This window comes from Tiliqua scincoides, chromosome 2 (genome assembly GCF_035046505.1).
Source record: "Tiliqua scincoides isolate rTilSci1 chromosome 2, rTilSci1.hap2, whole genome shotgun sequence".
NCBI classification, from domain to species: Eukaryota; Metazoa; Chordata; class Lepidosauria; order Squamata; family Scincidae; genus Tiliqua; species Tiliqua scincoides.
The window spans coordinates 76,435,422-76,442,307 of NC_089822.1; the positions used below are offsets into that span (position 1 = coordinate 76,435,422).

The window sequence follows — 6,886 nt, forward strand, 5'->3', positions numbered from 1 at the left end:
CCGCCAACAAAAAGGTCAGCAGTGAATCAAAAGTCTCTGTAGTGGGTGGTGAGCCCAACATGGAGGCTTTGAATCTGGTGGAGCATCACTCCACCTGTACTACCTCCCTCTCCCCATTCCATCCCCATTTGCATGCCTCCCCCACGGTCTCCCCGCCTCCTGCCTCACCATAATGCCTCCTCCCCACCTTGCCCTCCGCTTGCCTTTCCCCTCCCTGGAATGCCTCCTCCCCACCTCTCCTCCACTTACCTCTCTGCTGCTCAGCGGTATGCAGACAGCAGACTTCTCCAGCATTTCTCCTGCTGCTCACTGAAGCAGGTAAGTCAGCGAAAAAGATGGGAGGTGTGGAGGAAATAGGGATAGAGATGGGGCAAAATGGGGTGAGATAGGGCAGCAACGGGGTGAGGGATGGGCAGATTGGGCCTTGAAGGGGCAGGATTGGTGGCACTGGTGTTAGCTCTGCCAATATCCTATCCCCCTTCATGGACTCAATTCCACATAGACCTGCACAAGCTATTTAGCTAGCACAGGTCCAAGTACACCCCTCCCCCACACACACACCACGGAGGTTTTCTTCCCAGAGGATGCAACTGCCCTTCCGCCACAGAATGCTGTGGTTACCATTTTTGTATTGTTTCTTTGATGGGTGGAGTGGTAGTAATGGATAGGATTGGACTGAAAATAATGTAGTAACAGTTAGCAATGGACTGTACAAGATAACCAGATTTGGTTTGGTTGGCAACCTTCAGTCTCGAAAGACTATGGTATAAGCCTACAGCACCCGGTATTCCCAGGCGGTCTCCCATCCAAGTACTAACCAGGCCTGACCCTGCTTAACTTCCGAGATCAGACGAGATTGGGCATGTGCAGGTAACCAGATTAAAAACAAAAGAACCCAACAGAAAACTGAATCAAAACCAATATAAAGAACTAAACTATAAAGACTTGATAGAAAACAAATCCACTGTCAAAGAATTACCCAATCCTACCCACCGACCCACCCCCACAGATTCAGCTGCACCAATGGAGTGCATGCTTTATCTGTGGGAGAGAGGGCAATTGGAAAGGTCTCCTCAGGGTAAGTGAGCATTTGCTAACTTACTCCAGAGAAAGCCTCCACTGCCACCTGTCTAGCAGGCAACTGAGGCATGTAATGGTGGTGATAAGGGACATGGACGCACAAGTACCACCAAAGTCTCCCTTGGTCTGCCTCCCTCCCCACCCCTGTTCCACCGCTCCACCTGCCATTCCACCCCCTCCCTACCTTGTTCCCAGCCCCCTTGCTGGCCTATCTACCATTGTAGGTCTTGTGGCAGGACTCCAGTGCTGCTGCCAAGTGTGGCGGTGCACCTAAAATGGCAATTGCTTGAGACTATCTGTGTTCCAGAATGAAAGCTGATAGTACTATAACATGATTTCTAACTAGCAGGAAGACAAATAGTGCCATTGCAAATCATGGTTATAATTGGAAGAACTGTGTGTCCTGTTTTGCCTCTTTGGTTTTGGACACCTGGAACAAGAGAAACATAGATCATGACCCTGATGTCCATGCATGCTCTATGTCTCCTGAACACTGTAGATCGCACCACCAGCACTGACTATTGCGTGCACAGAACTGACATCTCCACTGAAGTGAATGGCTGGAGGGACTTTCCAATGGAAATTGTTAGCTGTGTGTCTGTAAAGAATCATTGCATCAGGCAAAAAAAGAAAAGAAAAAAAGAAGTGTTACTGCTGTAGTTAAATTTAAATCTGTCTGCAACAGTCTTCAGAAATGAAGCTTTTAAGTAATCCTATTCATCTGCAGCAACAAGCCAAAGCCATTTTGTTTTGTTGAACTAAAAAAACCCACCAAAAAACTCTCACTATTAATCCAGAATGTCAGTCTGAAGGTTGGTGGTAAACTGAGGAGACTAAAAAAACAAAACAAAACAGAAAACATCAAGATCCACCCTCAGGAGACTAAGAATATCATTCATATTTACCAACTAATCAAGAATACCATATGGCATGGCTATCTATGCATGACTGATATGACTGAAACACAGGCGCAATGACACTATCCCCCCCCCCCAAAAAAAAAACAAAAACAAAAAAACACATTGATCAGATAGCAACTGGTAGGCACAGGGGACATGCCTCTCCTCCTTGGACCCTGATTGAACAAAGGAAGAGATAGGGATGGGGTGGAATAAAAGGATGGGATGTGAAGGAGAACATCTTTGTGGGTGGCTGATTCATGACCCAACCAGACATTGTCTCATACAGGACCATCCTTAAAGAGATATGGCTTTTCCCAGCCTAACTAGATTGGCTGTCAGCTATATTTTTGAAACAAAGAAGTCCTACACTTTGCAGGGATACAGTTTATATGTTGGGGAGGGTAGGGGCCATAGCACACCACTTAGCCAGTCCCACATATCAGTTTGCTCCCCAAACCTACCTCTATTTTCCCCATGATCAGCATTGTTTGCAGCAATGAACATGGGAAGAGATACACTCTGTGATTGCCAGTGACCTGCAGTAAAGTTAAATTTGAAAGGAATTATTTATTCGTATCATGCCATTAATGATGTCTGTAATGATTATGTATCATGCAGCTCCCTTGACATGTAAACAACAGAGCTGCCAGATTGTTTGAAGCTGATTTCACCAGAGATAGCCTGCAAGCATTTACAGTGGGACCCCTGAAAATGTGGGGCCCAGTGTTCCTGATTACCACCTAGGAACACTGATCACAGGGAGGGCAGGGGCAGAGTTCAAGAGTGTGTCAATATGGAGTGGAGCTTTGCTCCTGCAGGGAATGGGGTGCACTCACCCCATCTGTAGATTGTGCCCACACAAGGTATAATCACTGAACAGGTATTTCTTGATTCATCTCAGAGAGAGTGAAAACATGTTTTCTAATGAATTTTAGGTTCAGCTAAGTACAATTCAGATTCCAGGGTAAATCTTTATCACACTGCGTCCTACCCTGAAGAGCTTGTCTTCTATGTACTGTATCTTAACCACAAAGCACCCTTGGTTCCTGGGGTTCATTCACACCTTTTAAACATTTAGATGACATTAGATGGTAGAAGCATTTCCCACTGTCTAGTCCAGTGATATTCAACCTTTTTCATATCAGGGCACACTGACAAGGCACTAAAATTGCCAAGACACACCATCAGGTTTTTGACAATTGACAAGGCACACCATGCTGCTGTTGGGGGGCTCACACCCCCCATTGACCCAACTAATAAATGACCTTCCCCCAAATTCCTGTGGCACACCTGTGGTCCACTGGCAGCACACCAATGTGCCAAACACAGTGGTTGAAAATGGCTGGTCTAGTCCATCTAAAACAAAACACGTGTTTAAATAGAGCATTTATGTTAATTGGAATATGTCATATACCCCTAGACACATCTGGTGATGAATCATGAGTTCACATTCTTTCTCTGCAATTCAAGTACATACATGCACAGAAATTACACATCATCACCATGCATCTTCTTTTTGATATAAAGCCTAACAGCAACACTGTCTTCCCCAACAGTTTTTATAATCTGTTTACAATTAAACAATGCTTGCCTGTCCATTTGCCCACATTAATCTGTACAAAAATATTATCTCTCATTATACAGCCTTCTCTCCCTTTGGGGAAGAGGAAGGGGGCCATTATATTAACAGCCCTTGGGAGAGTGCCTACCAGTCTCTGAAGATGGATATAATTACTGATAATGCCTGGAGTTCTTCCATCAAACCTGCTCTTTGTATATTTATCTGAAAACTGTAGCTTCAAATGTAGATACTCTGTGTTGTACTGCTTGCACTAAAAATGGATGGAGGCAGAATCATGTGTGATTGTATTCAGTCTGCTATTCATTCTGTAGCACTATTTCATGTTAGGCACCCTGAAAAACACCTTAGCAATATCATATTTTATATATGACAAAAGGAGCAATCTGCTCTAGAGTTAGCTAGGAAGTCTTGACAGGAGGTAGCTGACTTTTTCTAATTATATATGCAGCATCAAAAACAGGGCTGTTAGCACTTTACCACCACAGTGTTTGTGCAGTCACATGATAGGCTAAGTGTCGGATATAATGATTTTACAATTAACATGCAACTTTATTGCTCTACCTCCTGATGATATTAGTCATTTTAATTGCACAACCTTAAAGATATAACATCGGGCTACTGTTAGAAAACTGAGGTCTGCATCAGAGAAATTCACAGAGATTTATAATCCCAATTAACATTTGGAATGCACAGGCATACATTGATAAAATGTGCTGTGTCGTGTACTAAAGAATAAATAAATCTGTGTTATATTTTTCTAGATATCATGATTTCACTTCTATAACCTCTTGCCAATTGTAAATTAGCAATTTTTCCAACTTCCTTACATCTCTGAGCAATTAACTCTTTTTTTTTTGTTACAGCTAGAGCGTATCTGAATACTTCTGGTTTACTAAGAAGCACATACAGTAATTTCTCTCACACACTTTTCTCATCAGCTAATGACAGGAATTACATGGTGTGTTTTAAAATAATAGTACTCATATTGCCCAAATATCTCCCCACACAATACATGCAACATTAGTTTTGGCAGAAATTAAAGGCCACGTTGGTTGATTATTTATTTTTTTTACAATGATTGGTAAATATAGTGGCTCTTATGGCCACCCTCAGGTGCAGGCCCCTAACTTAGAGGAGACAGTTATGTGTCTGAGTTCTCCTTTTTCTGAAACCAGGATCACTTTATGGCTTTCCCATGTTCCGTACAGCCAACTCCTGTGTAAAGGGGTCAAATTAGCTGAACTGGTCCATTGGCCCTGAATTGGGCATGCTCTCAGGCCAGTGTTACAACTTGAGATTAGGGTTACCAGCCTGCACCCCTTTGTCAGGCAGCCTTTGGAGTCTTGCAACCCAATCCTAAGAGCCTGGAGCTCCAGGGCTGATGCTCAGCACCAGTGTTGGGTGTCATGAATGTGCTCTAAAGCATGTTTGCGCACCTGGAGATTGCATCTACAATGCATGCATGGCTCATGCCTCAACACTGAAATAAGAGCTTTTGCTTGCATGGTGCTTCATGGGTACCTTACATCAATTAATGTACAGTATTTATACTGTTTCAATTTGCTTCAACATTACATGCCCTATGTCTTATGTTTGTTTCCCCAAGCAGCAACAGAGAGGTAGAAATAATTGTATCACATAGTGATGTTAGGAGAGAAAACTTTGAGGCAAATCCTTCCACCCTTCCACCCTGGTGTTGCATGGACCATTGGAAAATGGGAGAGTGGAAGTGTTCATGTGGGCATTTCTACTTTCCTCCTTCCAGAACAGCCAACAGGAGTTGCTCCCAGGAGCTCTAGCAATCCAACTCACATAGGGTTAAGAAAATCTAGAGTCAACATTTTTGAGGTCAAGTCCTATGTTGTTAGTCATGTCACAGTCCGTGATACGTCCCGAGGCCACAGAAAGTGGTGCTGTCATTGGGAACTGGTGTATGTAAACTAAAGATACTGATGTGTTAACTAGGCAACGTGGAATGCCAGGCTTCAGGTATTTATATCAGATCAGGACAAGACGGAGGCTTCATTTATACTGTCTGCCAATCACAAAGGACAATTTCTCATAAAGCCGTCATTCTGTGTTTGAGACAGTTTCAGGAAGCTTATGTTGCTAGATCCCTATGCCAGTTTGGATGAGCAGGTAAAAGCCCAAGAATCTTTGGTGCTCAGACCTATGATAGGAGAAGTTTGGGACATTTGAGACTGGAATGAAAGGCCAGCATCTTTTATAAGGCATGATATCTTTGTGATCAATATTCATGTCAAATGTCTAGTTTTCTTCTAGAACAGGAGTAGGCAAACATTTTGGCAAGAGGGCCACATCATCTCTCTGACACTGTGTTGGGGGACAGAAAAAAGAATTAATTTACATTTCAAATTTGAATAAATTTACATAAATGAATATATTAGAGACAGAACTTATATGACTGAATGAATTTTACCAAGCTTATTTACAATACACTTGAGAAATATAATACAGACACGTAGAATCACATGAGAACTATGAACTGTTTGCCACACACCACTTGCACAATGAAAATGTACAGACCAAGACAGACCAAGTCAGAAACACATGTAGACATAAGTTACTCAGTGGCAATGGGGGGTGGGGGGTTAAAATAATGCCCAAGGAAAAGCAGAAAGCACATGGAGACTATAAAAGGCCTTGCTCTAACTTGGTCCGCAGCTTACAACTGGCGGTCGCGACCGGCAGTCACGGGTCAGCATGGGCTCCAACAGTCTCCGATGGGCCAAAAAACTCATTGGAGACTGGGGGCTCTCTGCGGGCTGGATTGGGGGTCCCTGAGGGCCACAAATGGCCTGAGGGCTGGGGTTTGCCCACCCCTGTTCTAGAAGACCTGATGATGATACCATATAGGTAAGTTTCTACCCAATTCTATGAAATTTTTCATTGCAATTTTGGTTAAATTGTCTCATGAAAGTAGTTATGTACTTTGATAGTCACAGCAATATATTTTATAAACAGACATCAAAAGCTGGAGAGAGAAATTTCCATGTATTTTGAATTGACTGTGAGCTTCAGAAACCTGAAAGTGTATTCTGTATTCATTACAATTCATACAGATGAATGAGGAGAAAGGTTTTGAATACTATAATGAACACAGTCTCTGGTTTTATTGTTAGAATGTAATGTCTTCTGTAATGATATGTGCACGTGACTAGATTTTGTGAATTGCGACTGCAACACACTGAAGTCACAATGCCTGAACTCATACTAGAGTAAGTGGATTCAAGTGATTTGGGAAGATATAATTAAACAGTTGCAAATATAAGTCTAAGGAGTTGGAAATTCTAAGAAAAAG

General features: G+C 42.7%; 1 pseudogene; it reads right to left on the minus strand.

Moving 5' to 3' along the window:
- Positions 1 to 769: 769 nt before the first annotated feature.
- On the minus strand, positions 770 to 887 carry LOC136643037 (5S ribosomal RNA; annotated as a pseudogene).
- Positions 888 to 6,886: the final 5,999 nt, after the last annotated feature.